This window comes from Lontra canadensis, unplaced genomic scaffold, assembly GCF_010015895.1.
Source record: "Lontra canadensis isolate GAN:19392208 unplaced genomic scaffold, GSC_riverotter_1.0 scaffold457, whole genome shotgun sequence".
Lineage (NCBI taxonomy): Eukaryota > Metazoa > Chordata > Mammalia > Carnivora > Mustelidae > Lontra > Lontra canadensis.
Window position 1 is genome coordinate 1 of NW_022631450.1, and position 21,866 is coordinate 21,866.

Sequence of the window (21,866 nt, forward strand, 5' to 3'; positions counted from 1 at the left end):
ATTGCAGATTTAAACTAAGCACTCAAAAAAAAAAAAAAAACAAACAAAAAAAAAAAAACACTCATAAAATCCTAGCTTCCCTCTGCAAAAATTCCCCAGAGTAGGAGTTAATTTCATATGCTTACCAAATTTTAAATCCAAAAGCAAAACCAATTTGCCATTGTGCTACTACTGAAACTAAACCAAGTTCTCGGCTTTGGAGGCACATACTGGTGTCCTTGGTAGCATCTTGTGGCAGAGGCTTAAGTTAGGAATCTCTCTGATATGTTTACGTTTCCTTGAACTCTTTAAGCTAAAAAGAAATGAGCAAAACTTTCTTCCACATTTATACCAGTCACGGGAGACCTCTATGAATAGCCAAAGTGAAGTAGTCCTCAGACAAATCACTTTACTCCATGTTCATACAATGGATACACTGCCTTGAACATCTGTGAATTTTCCTTGCCTTTCATTTTTCTGAACACTGCCCTGAGCCAATTTTAATGTATTTCTGATAATGAAAATAAAAAAAAATACTTAACCTTCAAAAAAGGAAGGTGGATACAATCACTTCAGAGTTTGAAATAAAGGTCTGTAAACATCTGGTCACCCGAATCTACGTGATGATTCTTCCGCAATCACTAGATGAGTAAAGCTCACTCTTCCCATTTATTCTGGAGCTTATGTGAGGTGATTGTGATTTTAAAAGAGCAAACTCAAGTCATAAAGTCTTGTGGTAGTTTTACTTTCTCATCAAAGGAGGGTAGCAAATTTCCCATCATAGAAGGATTCAAGCACAGGGGTAGATCACCTTCTGTCCAAGATTCTGAATTAGTAGAAGCTGAAGGTAAAGAATTTATTTAAGCTCTTTTCCAGAAGATTCTAGGGTAAGTCAGGAAAAACTATACTCATACGGTGCTTTATAAATCGTAAAACCCTTAGACACGTATTTTTCTCATTAAGTTTCACAACAACCCTGTCAGGTGGGTGAATTTACTACTTTCATATTATAGATAAGGAAACTGAGATTCAGATAGAGCTTAAAAGGATTTCTCCAGGGTCATACATAGAGAAGATGGAAGGTCTTAGAACTTCTGAGTCAAAGATATTTCCACATTCAGGACACGGGGCAAGTATGAGGCCAGGCCCATCTCTCTGTGGCTGAGGTGGTGTCAGGGAAACCACACTGCTAAGCACAGAAGAAAGGTTCCTCTGGACCTTCCCTTTTCTTATGTCCTGAAAGCTGGTTCTTGGCAAGGCTTGTGTCTTCAGGGTCCCTTTTGTACCCTTTCTTTGTTGGTATAGATCTGAGCTGTCCTGTCTCCTCAAAAGTCAAATTCATGAAGCCTATGGTTAAAACTTGCTTCGTGTTGCAGCTGATTCCCAGAGTTTTTCCTCTTTAAAAGGACCATAGGCAAAGGCACCCCAAACAAGGGTGCTCTCAGGCCCTCGGCTTCGGCATGGGAGAACAGGGAATTTCTGTCGTGGGGTCTTTCAGTCATGCCTCACTGGCTACTCCACCTAATGTGAATTGTATGAGAGCACAAAGGACAATACTGCTGCTTGGTGGGGGAAAGAATGCTGGTGGAGGGGACAGGATGTCCCGTTTCAGTTCCCCCACAGCCCCCAGGCTCTGGAGTAGATGGGAGGACAAATCCCCTTGTGTAAGGGCCTGGGAACAGAGCTTTCTTCCACACATTTCTTCCTATCAGATTCTGCCCTATTCTGGTAATTCAATGGGAAATGAATCCACCCAGGAGTCTGGGCTGGCCCCCGAAAGGAAGGTAAATATAACAAAGAGAAAGTCATTGCCAATTTTAGAGACCATGTGTTAACAGGAATAAACAGGAATACAGCTGAGTGGGAAAATGGGCGTTTCACCGTGGGTTGTATCTAAACAGGCAATAGTCAAGCCAGAAGTGTACTTTGTATCTTTTTTCATTTGGGTTGGCCAGTGGGGGTGAGTGAGAGGGAATAAAGCATACACGGACTGCTCCAAATATAATCTCTCTAGGCTTTTAAAAAAACATTCAGTCTTGCTACTCCTAATATAACCGGAGGCAGTTACAATTTGTGTCTGGAAGATTTTTTTCTCTCTGCCTGAATGTCCTTGACCACCATAGTATGAGCTTTGGGCCTTTTGGCGACACATTTTCTAACTCTGAGGGCCTGAGGAAACTGACTTCCAGAGAGAGAGGTTCAGTGACTTACCCAGGGTCGCACGGTTTGGAAATGTGAAGTCAGGACTCTCAAGGTCTCCTGACTCCCTGTCCTGTGTCTCTCCGAACACCTGCATAAGACCCACAGAAGGATGATATGATACTCATTTTTGTCATTATTTTGATCCCAAAGGCTTTTTCCCAAACTACGCTGGAGGCATCTGCTGTCTTAGAGGAGGGACGTTAAGGCCTAAAAAGTAGAAGCAAATGTTTTCTGTTTCCCACAGGAAGGTGGTAGAGGTGCAGGAGCTTAAAAACCTGAGATCTAAGGAATTAAGGCCCTAAGTTTATGCCAGAAACAATAGATTTGGAAGGATAAACGAGATTGCAAGAGCCGGTTCTTATCACTCCAAAGAGTGGAGAAGAGAGGAGAGGCTTAGGGAACAGGAGAATTTGGATGTTAGTAAGTCTCACTGAGAAAGGGGACTATGCCTTGCTCCCATCACCCATATTTCACATGCACCCAAGCCGGGGAGGGGGGGCATCTCTGAGAGGGATACAGCCTCAGAGAGTCCTTGGAAATGGGGCAAGGACAGAGAAGAGATCTTCATGGACAAGTGCCAGAACGCACAGGACAGCAAGGATGGTTCAGGGGCATGAAGAGTAGGCAGCGGGGCGACTGGGTGGCTCATTGGTTTAAGCCTCTGCCTTTGTCTCAGGTCATGATCTCAGGGTCCTGGGATCGAGCCCCGCATCAGACTCTCTACTCAGCAGGGAGCCTGCTTCCCCCTCTCTCTCTGCCTGCCTCTCTGCCTACTTGTGATCTCTGTCTGTCAAATAAATAAATAAAATCTTAAAAAAAAAAAAAAAGAGTAGGCAGTGATCGGGGGGCCAGATGGCCCAACCCCATCACCACAGAAGCCCCGTGGAAGATAAACGCAAACCTGGGAACGAGGGAGCTAAGTTACACTTTGAACCATACACATTTACCATGTTTGTTGTTTAGAAACGATCAAACAGCAGCAATTTCACATGGTTCAGCATCACGTCTTAGGAAACCCAGAACTGCAGGCAATTTCGGTTCTATCTTCCAGCAGAACAGAGGTTTGAAATGGAAATCAAATTCAGTGCAATCAAACAAAGACACTTGTACTTACCCCCTGCCTGAAGGCTGCAGGCTTTGCTCTCTACACAGCATTGCCACACACCCATCAATTCTTGAGCCTCCCAGTGGTTCAGATCAGAGCCAGTGGGCTCCAAGACCGTCGGCGGCCATGACAGTGGATTGTCCTCCCATGCCCTACCCTTTCAGACTCATGCAGGTCCAGGGTCTGGAGAGAGCATGCATGGAAGCAGGAAAGCCTCGTTCCTTTCTTACTGTTCAGTCCAGTGTAGCCTCTCATCTACGTCACAGAACACAGGAATCTGCCAATCATTACCTTTACTCTTTAAGTGGGTTGAGTTTTGCTTTGGCCTTCTCACTGGGGTAAGGCAAGCAGGGGTGGGGAAGCTTGGTTCCCTCCAGTTGAGGCATTGTGGCAGGGAAGTTGCTAGTAAACCCATTAGCCCCCGTTCCTCCTGCATGACCCTGGGTAACGTGTCAAGATAGGAGTCTGGGAAGAGCTAAGGAAGTGATTTTCAGAAAGGGCAAAAGGTGTTGCTCCTCCAGAAGAAGCCACATCTAGGAATAGTGCAATGACAGTATAGTTTATAGTGGTCCTTAAATTGTGTGCCAAGGCAGCCTGAGGAGCCTCAGTGAACACAGAAAAACACTACAGGATAGTTTAGATTTTTGAGGGAAACTCATTAACTTCTGTCAAATATTAAATAAAGCTACTAGCCCAAGATAGCTCACAGTTTCAACATTAGATTGTGACATCATGCCTTTGTAAAGCTGGGTTTCAGATGTTGTTATGATAAAAAGCATGCTGTATGTATAAATGAGTGTAAAGTAAGAAATGGCAATGGTGGTATCCAATGAGTCCAAGGTCTGAGAAGTTGTGCAGTGCCCAACAGGCAAACACATCCCATTATTAAGAAATTTTTTAAAACAACTTTAAAAACAAAATGAAAACACCATCTCTTCTTTCAGTCTATATGTGTTGTTTTTTAAATAGTTACTAGGTTCATAAGAATGAGTGTACTTTTTAAAAATTCAGGTATAATTAACATACAGGGTTACAGCAGTTCCATGCATACAATATAATGATTCCTTTTTTTTTTAAGTTTTTATTTATTTGTCAGAGAAAGAGCATACAATCAGGGGGAGTGGCAGGCAGAACAAGGAGCCTGATGTGGAACCCAGGACCCTAGGATCATGACCTGAGCCAAAGCAGACACTTAACCAACTGAGCCACCCAGGTGTCCCTTATGATTCTGTTCTACGTGTTACTCAGTGCTCACCATGATAAATGTGAATGTGTATATATACATATGTCACATCTTCTTTATCCATTCATCTGTGGATGGACACGGGTTACTACCATATTCTATATCTTGGCTGTTACAAACAATGTTGCAATAAAAACAAGGGTACATTTATCTTTTCAAATTAGTGTTTTCATTTCCTTTGGGTGAATACCTGGTAGTGGAATTACTGGATCATATGGTAATTCTATTTTTTAATTTTTTGAGGAACCTCCATACTGTTTTCCACAGTAGCTACACCAGTATACATTCCCACGAGCAGTGCACAAGGATTCCTTTTTCTCCACATCCTCGCCTGTGTAATGTTTGGAATTGTTGAATCATTATATTATTTGCTTGAAACTAGTATAACACTGTATATTGATTATACTTCAATTAAATTTTTTAAATAAAAAAATATTTATTAGGTTGTTAAGACATAACTATTAAATTATTTGGACCTGATTAATTAATAAACAAATTTTCTAGGCATTTTTTTTTTTTGACCCATAAGTTCTGTGAAAATTTACTGAGATGCTAAGGGAGCTGTGAACCAAGAAAATTTGGGAGTCTATCCTAGAAGATGGGCAGGCTAAAGTGAACTTGGGTCCCTGGATGAGCTGCCCTGAAATGCCAGCGTCCTAGCAGGTTATGAAATGCCAGCGTCCTAGCAGCGTCCTTAGCAGGAGAGAAACAAACTTCTGTTCTTTTTGAGCTACTGTACTTGGGGTCTCTTTGTTACAACAGCTTGGCCTTTTCCTTGCCAATACAGCAGCCCTCAGTAAACATTTGTTGATGAATTAGGTTTGGCATTGACCTCCTCCATTATTTCAGATTTTGAGTTTGCTTTTGGAACAGTAATCAAATAAGGGGTGGTTCTGAAAAAATAAAAACATAACAACCAGAGGCCATGGAATGTAAGGGTAAACTTCGGTCACTTACTAGTTACTTGACCTGGGGTAAGTTATTTGAGTGTCAGTTTCCTTGTCTATAAAATGAAAATAATTTATCTACCTGGCATACATTATGGTGGTGGAGAGTGGATAAGGTAATGGAAGTATTGCATGTATATGTAGTCTTCATGATTGAAATATTTATGAAAATATTAATGCTGTCAGGGATCATCTCAAAAGGGGTTTGTTGGTAGGAACAAAAGCCTGAAGTAAGGCAGAGTCTGAATAATAAAGTTGCTTGTTTGCTTATTTATTTATTTATTTATTTGAGAGAGGGAGAGAGAGCACAAGCAGGGGGGAGAGGGACAAACAAAGGAGAAGGAGAAGCAGGTTCTCTCTTGAGCAGGAGGGAGCCGGGGGCTTGTTGGTAGGAATAAAAGCCTGAAGTAGGGCAGAGTCTGAATAATCAAGTTTGTTTGTTTGTTTGTTTCTTTCTTTCTTTCTTCTTTCTTTCTTATTTATTTATTTATTTATTTATGATTTTATTTATTTATTTCTCTGAGGGAGCGAGAGAGAGCACAAGCAGGGAGGAGAGGGACAAGCAGGGGACACAGGGAGAAGCAGGCTCCCTCTTGAGCAGGGAGCCGGACATGGGGCTCTCATGACCTGAGCTGAAGGCAGACACTTAACTGAGCCACCCATGCGCCCCATGTTTCTTTCTCCCTTTATTAAAAAGTCAAATTTTGTTTGTTCAAAAGCAGTTCAGAATCACATTTACACACTACAATTTAGAGGCTAAGTTTTACCAAGTAAAGGATATGCTTGAAAGTCAAATTCCAGGCCCAGGAGCTTACCTACTTAAGTGGTTTGATTACCAATAAATTCATTGGGTTCCAAAGGATTTAATTCTCTCTTAAGCAGTTAAACAATCCTCCTTTCTTTAATTAGAAACATCTTTTCGTCAGGGACCTGGGTGGCTCACCATCAGACTCTTAATTTCAGCTCAGATCATGATGTCAAAGTCCTGGGATTTAGCCCCACCCCCCCCACTTCGCTTCAGGTTCTGAGCTTAACAAGGTGGGGGAGGGTCTGCTGGAGATTTTCTCTCTCTCTCTCTCTCTCTCTCTATCCCCCCCCCCATGTGTGCTCTCTCTCTCAAATACATAAATCAATCTTTAAAAAAAAAAGCTTTTTTGTCTTTGTCAAAGTCAATGCCACCATTAAACTCCTTTCCACCACTGTATGAGTTCCCATCGTATCAGATTTCTAGGATCTGAATTAATAACTGTTTTAGATAAGTTAACCAAATCCAAAGAACTCAGTAAAGAACAGTTTAAGAGGTGGCCTTTGAATAGACAGGAGGACGTTAGTCATTTAAAGGTTGTCTGGCATCTCCTCCCCTTTGTGATTATCCCTTCTTGGATTTTCCATCATGTGGGGCCCTGAGAAAAAGGAACACAGTCAGGGGATAAAGGCTTGACCACTTGGGCTCAGCTTCCAGCTCTGAGACCTAGAAACCCTGGTTCATCTCAGGCTGAGGAGGTAGTTCCTGGGACAAAGTCCTTTTGAGAATCCCCTTGGTTCTGGGACTTTAGCCTACCATCAAGTCAGTAAGTCCCAGGTATCCTTCCAGTTACTCCCTTCTTTGTCTAAGAGAGCAGGAATCAGTTTTCATTATTTGTAACCAGATAGTTTAATATGATGCCCTCTGAACAGCTTTTCATCCACACTTTCTTGAGCTAATCTATAGTGTTATTGCTACAAAGCATTTAACAAGAAAGACATCAGAGCGCTTTTAGAAGCAAGAAAATTCATTCCTGTCTCCATCTAGAATTCCTGAGTTGAAGATTTAAGATATATTTGGAAAAAATCTGTGTTCTTTTAAAATGTAGCCATGTCCATAATTGATGTATTATGCCTTTTTTCATATTTTTCATCTGTGTGTGGCTAGAGAAATTATAAAGAAAAGTTTCTGTTCCCAAAGGAGAACTCCTCTATGGAATATGGGTTGTTGTTTTTGTTTTGTTTTTTTTTTTTTAAAGCCACAATCATGCTTCTGAGAATGTTTATCTCACTTTACCAAACATCATACGGTCCAACCTCATGGGCATTCTTTATTCTGACATGTATAACTCTGTAAGAATACCATCCATCTTGGGAGAAAAAAAATAAAGAGATTATTTCTTTCCTAAATATGCTTACTGTTCAATTTAAAGGGTATCTGTGGTAGAGAAGGGAAAGAATGGGTTTTTCTCAAAACTTTCAAGAGGCTAGTTATTCAACATGTCTATTTTTAAACTTTACCATCTAAAATCATTAAGCCTTTAGGTTTATGGGTGTTGATTTTCTTGACTCCGGAAGTAAATCCAAAGAAAATGATGCAACACCAATGGGTATATTTTACCTGTAATATTTGCTCTGAAGAAGGGATTCTTTTTTTTTTTTTTTTAAGATTTTATTTACTTATTTGACAGACAGAGATCACAAGTAGGCAGAGAGGCAGGCAGAGAGAGAGAGAGGAGGAAACAGGCTCCCTGCTGAGCAGAGAGCCCTATGTGGGGCTCGATACCAGGACCCTGGGATCATGACCTGAGCTGAAGGCAGAGGCTTTAACCCACTGAGCCACCCAGTCGTCCCTGAAGAAGGGATTCTAATTAGGAATGCAGTTCTGTCTTCTTGTGTGTAGAATTATTTAGCTTAGCTTAAAGAGAGTGTGTGCAACCCGGGGGGGAGGGGCAGAAACAGAGGGAGAGAGAGAATCACCAGAAGACTCCCTGCTGAACAGGGACTCTGATGTGGTACTCATTCTCACAACCCTGAGATCATGACCTGAGCAGAAACCAATGAGCAGATGCTTAACTGACTGAGCCATCCATGTGGCCCAGCTCTTTAATTTTTGATGCAGATTTTTCTGTGCTGATCATACTGTTTAGTCAACTCTGAGTTATCTACTTCATACTGTTCAGTCAACTCTGAGTTATCTACTTCCTTCCAACTCTCTTGCCGCCATGTTGGTCCAGGTCACCATGGTCTCCTGGCTATATGAACACAACTTTGTACCTACCTTTGTTGCCTCCATTCTCACTCCTGAGCCCCATTCTCCAGTTCATTTTCAATAGCTGGAGAACCATGCTGAAAACATAAATCTAGTCACTTAATCCTCTGTCAAATATCCTTTGGTGTCTTTTCATTGTTCTTAGGATGAAAACCAAAATCCTTAACAGGCTGAGAAGTCCATCATTATCACTTTATTCTTAACATTAAAAAAAAAAAACCCTGAAAGATGAAAGAGTCTGGTAGTTCATTATTTTGGACAAATTTACCAGAGCTATATTTTGAAACTCATAACTTACAAGGGCCTCATCTTTCAGTAACTTATTATCAGTAAATGATCTGTCAAATTTCATACTTTTGACAAAAGAAAAACACTGAGAGAGTGAAGCAACAGAAATGTCTGGTTTAATGGAAAGAAGATGTTGAAACTAAGCAAAAATGCTCAAACTGGCAAAAATTAGAGCCAAGAAAGAATGGGAGAAAAAAAACAAGGCCATCCCTCAGGCAGTGCCTGGGCCATGCCCACATCCAGACTGGAACAAACGAGCCCAAAATTTGAAAAATGTGTGGGCAAAATGTAACTTTGACCTATCACTTTTTTTTAAGGGAAAGAGATACATATGTGTGTATCAGTGGGAAATAAAAACAAAATGATATTATTTTAGAATAAAATTGCTCAGGCCGCAATAGCTTCCTCAGAGGGCAGTCGGCCATGCATCATAAAAACAACTGATGTCAGAGAGAGATCTTTAATATTGGAAACAAATAATATCTCTATTATAGCCTGTGACTTCAGATGAATTTGCCATTGGGTTGACTTCCTCCAGAGTCCCAGTCTGCCTATCAGAAAGGACTCATGCAGAAACATCAGTTTATTTTTTAATTCGCCTAGTAGGAAGTGATGGATCAAACATGCAGAGACCCACTGCTTGCTCTAGGATGACGTTCAGGAGACATATGAAATGGGATGGCTGCACATGTAAGTTCTCCCAGCCTGTGCTGGGGATGCATTCTTTACAGAGCCTGGTATTTTCATTCTCTGGAGGAAAGTTTGGAGACTTCCATATTACCCACGTCTCATGTGCCGCAGTATGTTCTGTGTTATCTTGTATATTTTCACAATGTAGCTTATAGTTGTTCCCATTTTACGGATGGAAAGATGGAGTCTTACAAAGAGAATAGACATGCTATTTCCTCCTTGCTCTCAGAAATCTTTCTCCCTTTTTCTGGTGCCAGCACCTTGGTTTTCTTTGGAGGACATGCCTTTCTAGTCTTGGTGAGGGTTTTGGGGGAGGCTTCCACTCATGGTATCCTACTCTCTTCTAGATAATTCTGTGCTTTTCCCAAAGAATCTCAATCTTGTTGAAGTACCACAGGGGTGGAAAGTCATTGAAGCTTTCCTAAAGTATCTGCTGCCATCTTCTGTCCTTCCTAAGGCCTGGTTCTTCAGCTTTCATTCTGGTACGTATTTTCTTACCTGAGTTGTCCAGGGTCAATTTCTGTAGCTCATAATCAGATAGCTCTGACTGAAACAGAGTCAGTAGCTTGCCTGCAGATGTTCTCACTGCTCTTTCCTTCACTCTTTCCACTTCCTCTCTCCCTGCCACCCTGGTTATGACTGCCACGCGCTGGGTGCTTGGTGCCCATGGGACCTAACCCTTTTCTCCACATAAGGAGAGTGAAGGGAGTGAGGTGTGTTGTGCTCCTGGGGCACAGCATCTCTAGTTCAAGGCTCTGGGTTTTTGTTTCTCTGTATAGCCTCACCACCTATGAGCTGAGCTCTATCTCAGTGTGATTTGAAGGTGGTCCAGAGACCTCTAAGTATCCATTCTCTGGACTGCTTCTGTGTCTGAAACTCTACCCAGAGAATCACCAACTGTGGGAGTTTTTCTCAAAATTCTTGATGAATAACATTAAGCCAGGAGTTTAATACTTTTTTTTTTTTAAAGATTTTATTTATTTGTTAGAGTGAGAGAGAGAGAGCCCAGGCAGGCAGAGTGGCAGGCAGAGGCAGAGGGAGAAGCAGGCTCTCCGTGGAGCAAGGAGTCTGAGGCAGGACTTGATCCCAGGACACTGGGATCATGACCTGCACCAAAGGCAGTCGCTTAACCTACTGAGCCACCCAGGCATCCCCAGGAGTTTAATTCTTGTATGATAGTAGTTGTGTGTACCAATCTAATGCTTATATGTTTTAATGAAATATTATTCATCACAATAGTGCTTATATACATTTGAAAAACAGTGGTATAACCCTGTGGGAGACACAGAAGAGATTAAGTGCATGGACAGTAAGGTATTTGAGGATCTCCCTGCAAAAACTCTGTGTGCCCTCTTCACACCCAGAAGCCTCACAGCCTACAGGTGGGAACCACTGCATTAATCCGTGTGGCATTTGTTATCACATTAGGAAGTTTCATTCATTCATTCATTCATTCATTCATTCATTCCATGGAGAATAGCACCCGGAGAGAGAAGTTGTGCTGGAGTCTCACCTGCTACCCAGAACCACAGAAGATGTATGTTCTGCAGGCACCTTTAAGAGGATATTTGACTTAGGGAATGGCTTTAAAGACAAATTTTGCTGCCTTATGGTTTTCTTGCGGTTTTTTGAGCCAACTCTTTTTAAGAATGAGCAGTGGAGGGGCACCTGGGTGTCTCAGTGGATTAAGCCTCTGCCTTTGGCTCAGGTCATGGTCTCGGGGTCCTGGAATTGAGTCCCACATTGGGCTCTCTGCTCAGCGGGGAGCCTGCTTCCCCCTTTCTCTCTGCCTGCCTCTCTGCCTGCTTGTGATCTCTGTCTGTCAAATAAATTAAAAAAAAAAAAAGAATGAGCAGTGGAAATGGTACAGACAAGTCCTGATGTTAGGAACACCAAATCTCTTACTAAAACTTCCTTGTGCTTGAAAACTCAGGCCCACGGCTGGGGGTGGCCAGCCAAATACTGCCTGTCTGGTTTTCCAGCTGAGTCTAAGGGGCAGTTGATTGTGTGAGGGATTGTGTGGGCAGAGGTGAGCATAGGGTGGGGAGCCTAGTCTACCAGGAGAAAGAGGGTGTTTGTTTAATCGTTTGGGGAGAAAGGCTTAAAATGGAAGAGGGGATAGGCCTCACAATGGAAGAAAGGAAGAAACAGAAAAAGAGGTAATTAGGGTCTGACTCTATCCCAGCTTCAGGAGCTAAGAATAAAAACTGCCATTTATTAATCATTTGGTCTGTGTCAGGCACTGTGTGTCCTCTTCCTTAGTCCTCCCAGCAATTTTGTCATAGATACTATTACTATTATCCCCATCCTAAAGAAGAAGAAACTGAGGTTTGGGGTGTTAAGTAACTTTCTCAAAGTCAGATACCTAGATCTGTGGCTCTTGGTAACCTGGCCTTAGTCCCACAAGTGATCTGAAGCCTCTCTGGGGCTGGACTTTAACAAAACTGAGACATGGTGCTGCTGCTCTCTGTGGTCACACAGTATGGCTCCAGTGAGCAAAACCTGAAGGGGATTTTTTTTTGGTACCTCACCATTATCAGCCTAAGGAGTTGGGAGAATCAGCCAGTTCCAAAGATGGGGCATAATTCTCCTTCAGGAACTAGAGTGTACCCCAGCTGTGCAAACTTGAGGTTCAGTCTCTTCATCTATAAAACAGAGATGGCAGGGGCGCCTGGGTGGCTCAGTGGGTTAAAGCCTCTGCCTTCAGCTCAGGTCATGATCTCAGGGTCCTGGGATCGAGCCCCGCATCGGGCTCTCTGCTCAGCAGGGATCCTGCTTTCTCCTCTCTCTCTGCCTGCCTCTCTGCCTACTTGTGATCTCTGTCTATCAAATAAATAAAATCTTAAAAAAAAAAACAAACAGAGATGGCAGTACCTCCTATATCAGGCTTAGATTCAACTAGAATGACAGAAAACACAGACTAACAGTAGCTTAACAAGAGAAGTGTATTTTTCTCGCACATAAACAAACTCTGGTGATGTAAAGTCCAGAACTTGTAGTGTGGCTCTGCAAAGTTGTCAAATACCTAGGCTTTCTACATTTTTGTTCTGCCATTCATACCGCATTTCTTTTACCTCATTGTCCTAAATAGCTGCTGTAGCTCCAGCCATTGCATCTGCTTCTACTCATCTGGAGGGAAGAAGGGGCAAAAACAGGTACACCTCCCTTTAAGGTCACCCCCATTCTGAAAGTTGCACATTCCCCTTCTCTTCACATCCCAGTGGTCAGAATACATGCCAAACCTAGCTGCAAAGGAAGCTGAAAAATGTCTTTATTCTGTCAGGCCAAATACCCAGCTAAACATCAGGGGTTCCACTATTAAGGAAGAAGGCGAGAATAGTTATTCAAGTTGCTGGAAAATGAAATGAGTTCAATGCATGTAAGTGATCCAGCGGGTCTTCCTGGCCCCCTAGGGTAGACTAGATAAACAGTAGTAGTAAATCTGTCTTTCCTTTGCGAGTTTCCTAGCAAACATTCCAATTTGGTCATATCTGCTTTTATATATGGATAAAAAGCTGATCAAATATGTATCTTTAGGAGCTCTTTTTTTGTAGAATTTTGTAATAGGAAAGGGTTTTGTTTTTAACATATCAGTACGTTTTTAAAAGTTCCTTCCTGGGGGTGCCTGGGTGGCTCGGTGGGTTAAGCCTCTGCCTTCGGCTCAGGTCATGATCCCAGGGTCCTGGGATTGAGCCCTGCATTGGGCTCCCTGCTCAGCGGGAGCCTGATTCCCCCTCTCTCTCTCTGCCTGCTGCTCTGCCTACTTGTGATCTGTCAAATAAATAAATAAAATCTTAAAAAAAAAAACCTCTCTCTTCTTACATTATAAAAAAAAATAATAAAGTTCCTTCCTATTCCTGAAGATATCTTTTTTTTTTTAAATTTTTTTTAAGATTTTATTTATTTATTTGACAGACAGAGATTACAAGTAGGCAGAGAGGCAGGCAGAGAGAGAGGAGGAAGCAGGCTCCCTGCTGAGCAGAGAGCCCAATGTGGGGCTCGATCCCAGAACCCTGAGATCATGACCTGAGCCGAAGGCAGAGGCTTTAACCCACTGAGCCACCCAGGCGCCCCTTCCTGAAGATTTCTTAATAAGACAATGGTCTTTCTATTGTTGTAGTCCTTGGCTCTTCACTTTCCCTTATTGTAGTTAAAGCCTGAAGGCAAATAAAAATGATGTCATCTTATAATAAAATGTCATAAATGAAAAAACCAAAATATCGTAATCATCTTTGCTTGGCTTTGAGATCACTGCTGATGCTCATGCCACTTTCTAAAAGACAGCATGGGGTCTACCAAGTGCAAGCTGTGAGAGCTTGGACAAGTCAGGTCCCTGCTCTAAACCTCAGTTCGCTCATCTGGAACCCAGGGCTGTGAGAATGAAGCGGAATGATTGATGGAAGCCAAAGTCTCAGCAGATGGCCTGGCACAATCTACGTCCACCACAAAGGGGAGCTCGTATTTTTTTTTTTTTTTCCTATCCCGAGGACTCCCAGGCTTAGCTGGAGATTTTTTTTTTTTTTAATTTAGGTTTCCAGTTCATAATATTTTAGCTTTTGTTATAATAAAAAATACATACTTAATGAGATTGTTCATAGCAGATCTATTCATAATAGCTGCAAACTGAAAACGGCCCAGCCTGTCAACAAAAGAGTAAAAAAAACAAAACAAAACACACTGGCCTATTCATACAAAGGCACACTGCTCAGCAATCAAAAGGAATGAGCTACTAATACACAATCTGACAAGGATGAATCTCAAAACCATTACACTGAGCCAAAAGAAGCCAGACACAAATGAGTATATAATGTATGATTCCACCTATTTGTGGCAAAATTCATCTAAGGTAGAAAAGAACAACAGAATAGTGGTTGCTTCTGGAGGGGGAGTGCAGGGCATGAATGAGAAAAAATCTGAGGAAACTTCCTGGAGGGTTGATAGTGTTGAGTATCTTGATAGAGGTTTAGAGTCCATTTGTCTAGCACTCACCTAATGGCACATTTAAATTTTGTGCATTGCCTTGAGTGTGAATCTTAACCACAGAAGTAAAAAAGAGATGCCGGGGCGCCTTGGTGGCTCAGTGGGTTAAAGCCTCTGCCTTTGGCTCAGGTCATGATCTCAAGTCCCGGGATCGAGCCCTGCATCGGGCTCTCTGCTAGGCGGGGAGCCTGCCTCCTCCTCTCTCTCTGCCTGCTTGTGATCTCTCTCTCTGTCAAATAAATAAATAAAATCCTTTAAAAAAAAAAAGAGAGAGAGAGAGAGATGCCAACAAATACTGGGCCCTAGGATGATTGGTGAAGGGTCTGGAGTGAGGTATACTTTTGTCTGCAAACTGGCGATGCGTCATAAAAAGGGCAGCCTCTGCTGAATGGAGAGAACTGGACTCCGCAGCATAGGGCAGTGGACACCAAGAGAGAGGAGCAGAGATCCTTGCACTGGTAGAAAGCAAGAGGGAGAGTTGGAAAGGGTGTATGGGCAAGAGTGTGTGGGGCCTTCGAGTGGGACAGGGGACAGGGCTGGGGCAGTGGCTCTGGTCCGCGCTCACTGCTGACACTGGTTCTTTTTTTATTGTTTTTACACTGGTTATTAATGTTTCATTTATTTATTTATTTCTATCTTTTTAAAATTTAAATTCAATTAGCCAGGGTATAGTACATCATTTTTTTAAAAAATTAACATATAATGTATTATTTGTCCCAGGGGTACAGGTCTGTGAATTATCAATCTTACACAATTCACAGCACTCACCATAGCACATACCCTCCCCAATGGCCATAACCCAGCCACCCCATCTCTCCCACTCCCCTCCCCTCCAGCAACCCTGTTTGTTTCCTGAGATTGAGTCTCTTATGGCTTATCTCCCTCCCCTTTTTGCATCGTTTCATTTTTCCCACCCTTCCCCCCACAACTCCCCACCCTGCCTCTCAAATTACTCATATCAGAGATCATATAATTGTGTTTCTCTGATTGACTTATCTAACTTAGCATAAAACCCTCTAGTTCATCCATGTCGTTGCAAATGGCAAGAGTTCAGTTTTTTGATAGCTGCATAGTATTCCATTGCATATATATACCACATCTTCTTTAACCATTCATTTTTTGATGGACATCTAGGCTCTTTCCATAATTTGGCTATCGTGGACACTGCCGCTATAAACATTTGGGTGCACGTGCCCCTTTCAATCACTATTTGTATCTTTAAGATAAATACCCAGTAGTGTGATTGGGGGCTCTTAAAGGAGGCTTTCGGCTGGTGTGAGCCAGAGAGGGGGGAGTCATTTCTGCTACCTCTTACCCTGCATTTGTTCCACCCCTGGGAGGTATCCATGCTGCCCCGTGAATCTCCCCTACTTTGCCATCTACTTGCCCTTGCCACCATCACTCCTCCCAGTACAAGCCCTCCTCTCTCTCCAGGGGACATCTGCATTGTCAGTTACCTGGATGACCAGTACGCCTACTTCCACATGGACCCCCAACCCTTCCTCCACACTGTGGGCAGAGCAGTCTTCTCAAAAGGCACCTATTGCATGGAGCTCTGGGTGTCCTGCATCAACAATGAATCTTGGAACACTGAAAAAGTAAAAGTAAATTAAAAAAAAAAAAAAAAGGAAATCTAATCCTGTCAATCCGATCAAAACCTCCAGGGAGTGAAAGGAAAGCTTCCCGTGTTCTGCGTGTCCCACCCACTGCTCTGCCCCCTCAGCTACGCCTGAATGCTTGGTGTTATTTCTACCCCACCAGTCATTTGTGGAAATCCTCACGCCTCACATGATTTTAGGAGGCGGGTCTTTGGGCGGGACTTAAGTCCTAAGGGTGGAGCCTTCGTGAATAGGATCCAGGGTCTTCCAAATGAGCCCTGACAGAGCTCCCTGACCCCTTCCAACAGGTGAGGACACAGCACGGCGGCACCATTTCTGAACCAGGAAGAGGGTCCTAACGCCCCCACATGCAATCTGCTGAAGCCATGATCTTGGAGTTCCAGCCTCCAGAACCGTGAGAAAGAAATGGCTGTTGTTTGTAAGCCCCTAGTCTGTGTTAGTGTGTTACTGCAGCTAGAACTAAGACATCTCCCAGCCCTCCACCTGCCTGGCTTCCTTTACCCTACCCTGGCTGTGTCTCTGCCTCCTTCCTGCCATCTCCCACCGGCTGCACTGTGGGGGCTCAGGCTGTTCTCTCTTCACCCACTTAACGTCTATTTCTCTTGCAGTTCGCAAACCAGCAGGGACACCTTCTCTGAGCTCCCCGATGAGGTCCTAGCCCCCCTAATTTCAGCTGGCATTATTCCAAAGGCCTCTGCGTGGGAGCATTTCTTGTGGCGGTTTACTCTGCATCTTCTGGTGAAATTCTGTCCTCACATCTGCAGGTTCCAGCAGGCTCACTCCGGTCCCTAGTGCGGTAGCTGGCTAAGGGTAGATACCACTGAATGTTAACTGAAGGAAGGAGAAAGAGGGAGGTGGGTGTGGTGTCCATGAGGACACAGCCGGCCAATGTTCAAGTGCCAGCAGCAGAGGTGACCAAGTGCCCTGTCGCTGTGCCCTGAGCTGCGGCTCCACATTGGCACGGACGCCACACCTGGCGCAGGTGGCGCCCAAAAGGCAGGCTGAGTGCCACAGATCCCTGATCAGGTCCTGTTCCTGGGCAGTTTGTGCCTGTCTTCCCCAGGAGAGGAAAGCAGCACCCACAACACCTTGCACACAGGGGAAGCAAAGTCCCTGACACCCAGCAAATACCCATGAGAAGTAGGAGAAGCAGTGTTTTCCAGATGGGGTTGTGATTCACTACTGGGTCAACTGAGTGGGTCTCAACTACCTTTTTTTTTTCTTTTTTTTAAAGGAAACTGAACCAAACTGAATAGATCAGAACGAGGTGTAGATTTCAGGAAATGTCACAGAAAGAAGGGGTCAGTTTTGTGTCCTGGATGTTTTGTTTCAGTTTTTTCATATAAGTGAGTTTGTACCAGGCTGTGGGGTGAAATATATTTCCCCATATTCCATGGGTCATGGTCAAAATTGTTTGGGAAACTCTGGTCCGCAGGATCATCTGGTTAAGTATTTCCCCAGGACACGTTTATCAACCAGAAAGTTCCTTTCAAAAGGGATTTCCTAGTCGAATATGACAGAGTTAACTCAGAGCAAACCACCGAAGAGAAAATCTCTATAGATCTCAGCCGACTTGGAAATAAATGCACAGGAGTCAAGGTTGTTAAAGACTGTCTGCATCTTCAAATCTGTTGAGTGTAGAACTTTTCACACGTTTGAGCACTGACTGCTTCCTCCCTCCTTTATTTTTAATCACCTTGAAACACCTATGACTCTCTCCCTAGATACTACTATGGAGAGACCCTGACCTGCCCCCCACCCCACCCCCCAGTGGATTCCTCAATGCACTGTGCTTGTTGGCATGACCGTGGGTCTGGGGAGGTGGCTGACCCTTCACCTTGGCATCTAACCTCCCACTCAGGCAATGATTTTGTGTGCACCTTCTTCATAGACTCAGAGACCCACTCCATAGAACATAGATGCCCTTGGCTTTTCCCCATTATTCTCCAATAGTCCCCCTGGTTTATACACTCTCTCTCCTGCTCCTTCTATACCAAGTGCATTTATTTGCAAGACAACAGCCTGTCACTGAGTTAACTCAGCGGCCAAGAAGAGAGGGAAGTTAAGTAGCCCATATAGGGACTGAGCTTATGACCTGGCCTTATTCTTTATGCTTGGTGATGTGGAGTGAAACAATCAGGTGCTCTGCAATGAATGAAAGTTTAGTCCTGTCAGCCCAACAGAACACAGCTATTCTCCTATAACTGGGAGGAAGTTAGTCGGATTTAGAGGACAGTCTGGGAGTCAGGATGTCTCAGTTCTAGACTGTGTCCCTACTGTAGGACTTGGGCACATTTCCAGGCCTTACGGGTAAAGTCAGGTGTCAGTCTAAGTGCTCACATTGACACAGAACAATAGAAATGAAAAGGGCCTTAGAAGTTTTAGTTTATGTCTTTGAGTGAACAGCTGAAGAAACTCCAAGTCCAGAGAGGCCAAGTAACTTTTACTAGTCCACACAGCACTTACATAGCACAGCACAGATAGGAACTCAGATGGCTTACTCCTATTTCAGCCCATTGCCTTCTGGCCAGTCTGTCATCCTAAGGTCCCTTCTATAGCAGTGTTTTCCAGTATGTAAAGTAATCATAGTAGACAGCAGATGGCAAACACTGCTCATCTTAGAGGTCTTTAAATGGGCTCTAAAAAAGGACAGGAAATAATTACAGAAATTGTAATTGTTTAACAGCAGCATTTGCATATTATGACATTTCTAAGCACTTTAAAAAATCTTATTAGCTCAACATAATAAATACATGAAGTGTTTCCCCATTTCCCCTTGGCAAACCTTTTCCTTAATTCCAAGTAAATGGCATTTGCATTATTGGGTGTTTATGCAACCTCTTAATTAATCAAGACTCTCAGGTGCAGTGGGTAGAAATACAGGTAAACCAATTTGATCAAAAAGGGGAATTTTGGCTCATGTGAGTAGAAGTTCATCTACAATTAGATTGTACTTAACTTCTTTCTCCTTTGCTCTCACAAGCTGTTTAAACTCTGCCTATCTCTGGTGGTTGTACCCTCATTTTCTCCTAAAGATAAGCTTTCTCCACATGGGGAAGATGTTTGCCAACAGCCCATTTCCAGCACTCCTGCTAAAAGTTGAGGATTCTTTTTTCTCTAACTTTAAATAAAAAATCCTAGGGAATAACTCTGGTTAGTCCGGCTAAGGCCACATAACCACCTATAGACCAATCACTGAAAGCAGGTGATTAGGTTACTATGAATGGCTGGGCCTAGATCATGTGCCTATACACCTATGGTCAGGACATCCTTCTGGATCAACAGTTTCCCTAGGATCTGATGACTAAGTCTGGGGAGAAGCACTTCCCATACTCAAATACAGAGCCCAATATGAAGGCTTAGCTGACTTGGAAAGCTGAGATGGGCTATGAAAGATAAGATAATTTAAGCCTAAATTCCAGGAATGAAGGCATTGGTTGGGACAAATATTTACTGGTTCACACCATGTTCATAGCTATGTATTTGCAAAGATAATGCAAAATGCACCATGGATCTAACTCCATGGCTGATTTAACTCCCATTCTCAATCCTTTACCCTAATTTTTAACTGGGGGTGGCCAAGTTACATAATTCTGACCAGTAAAACATAAGTTCATGTTTTCTCTTGGTTGTTGGGAAAGCATCTGCTTCCCAGATACAGGTGCTGCCTCTTTCCTCTCCTTTCTGATGGAAGATGGATGTGATATCTGGAGTTTGAGCAGCCATCTTACAACTATGAGGGAAGGGTCAAAAGAATTGTGAGCTGCAAACCAGGGCCCACAAGCTATTGTGTTGAGACTTTTTGTTATGTAAGAAAAATAATCCTTGTCTTTTTAAATCATTAAAGTCAGGTTGTCTGATACTTGCAGCAAAAATATTCCTGATGCAATGCATAAATCATATTCATATGTAGCCATAAATAAAAATCTTAAAAGTGATAGAGTATGGTACAGGTTTCTGTTTCTCAGAGTTTTTGGTTATCTGTCCTTTCAGACTTTGGGGAAGATAAAGAAGACACAGTTCTTTCACCCAGAGGAAGCTTACAATTAAATAGAGCTTAAAATTTAGGCCAGTGTTGAACAAAGAATTCCTTCTCATGTTTAATTCCCCAATGATGTAATTAAGCCCATTTGCTTTTTATTTCATCCTCAGTAGAGCTCAAGAATGGCTAGTTACCATCTTTTTAAATAAGGAAGATGACTTAATTAAAAATACTCTTCCATCCCTGTGCGGTGTATGTATGTGTGTGCGTGTGTGTGCACATGCATTTTTCAGTTTATTTTCCCTGGTTAATTAATACCAATTTCTTTGACTTTTTTCATAGATTTTATTTTTTCAAACCTCTAATCTTTATGTGATATTTGATCAAACAAAATGTACAATTTGAGTTGTTAAAAACCCGTGTGGTCACCAAGGATCTCCCATCAAACTGGAGAATAAAATTGTAATGACTTTTTGGCCTCATGTTTTTGAGTCCCTCCAGCTCCAAAGGTGGAGCCACATAGCCTCTTTCCTGGGTGATTAGATCTTCATGTGTGTACTCTGGCCCCAAATTCTGGAACCCAGATTGTCCCTGGACAGAGGAATCAGATGCAGGCTAGGCTCAGGGACACCTGACTCTGAATGGTTTCTGGGCCTGTCATGATAATTTTAGCCTTGCTATCCTAGTTCACTAGTGACTGGATACCTCACATGGTCTTTAATTTCCTTTGCTAGGGGTATTTTCTCTGGTCTTAAACCTCTTCTTCTGGTAACTCTTCCCTGACTTTCCCAGTGACATTGCCCCTCCTTTACTTCCAATCTGTGCTGTTCTAGTGGAACTGATTCCATCTTCAGCCCTTATGATGAGCATGTGACTCAGGCCTGGCCAATCACAGACTCAATCACATCACCTTGGCCATAGCGATTATTTCAGAGATGGCCATGTGAACAAGTCGGGCTACTCAAAGCCAGTGACACCCAATGATGGGACTTTAGTAAGAATGATTGGGCATGGAAAGCTCTTTCCTTACAGGGTTTGCTGAGCAGGAAGAATATGAGCCTAGCCTTACTGGCAGCCATCCTTCCACTAAAAGGAAACAAGCTTCCTAATAGAGCCCACAAAAAGGGAGGAAGACGGAGAGGGAGAAAGCGAGAGAGAGAGAGAGAGAGAGAGAGAAGGGAGGGAGTCACTATGTGACCTTGAGGTTAGCTTATAAAAGGTGGTGGAGCTTCTGAATTTTGGAGTAATTTGTTGTTCAGCAATAGAATCTGGAATATGATCTAAGACATCAATCTTAGATTGATTAAGACTAAGACTAAGGAGTCTCTTTCCAAATGGGTTATAGGTCCTGATCCTCCCTGCTCCTCTTTGGCAGCCCAAACAAACCAAGTTGTGGCAATGTCTGTCGGTAGTCTTGCTGGAAAATCCATTTGGAAAGGCTGTGGCTTTCCAGGTTTCCATCATCTGACAATGGGACAACCCTGGCATTTGTGGGTGATCATTGTCATTCCCCTGACACCCAGGGGGTTGATATATCAGGAACAGATGACGCTCTACTTGTAATGTGGTCAGGCAGAGGAATCAGGGGCTATATTTTCCCTCCTGAACACATTTTACTTGTAAAATTAATGACAATTTCTGGGAAATTCCCAAATGTCAGGATTTAAAAATCCTGAAGCAGTTGTTAATTGTGTCTTGGTTTTGTTTAAGTAAAAATGCTAATGAAAGTTTCTTTTGAGAATCATAATGAGAAACAAAAACAGGAACTTGAAGGTAAGGTAAGGTAGTGGTTCTCAAAAAGTAGCAAGAGTACTT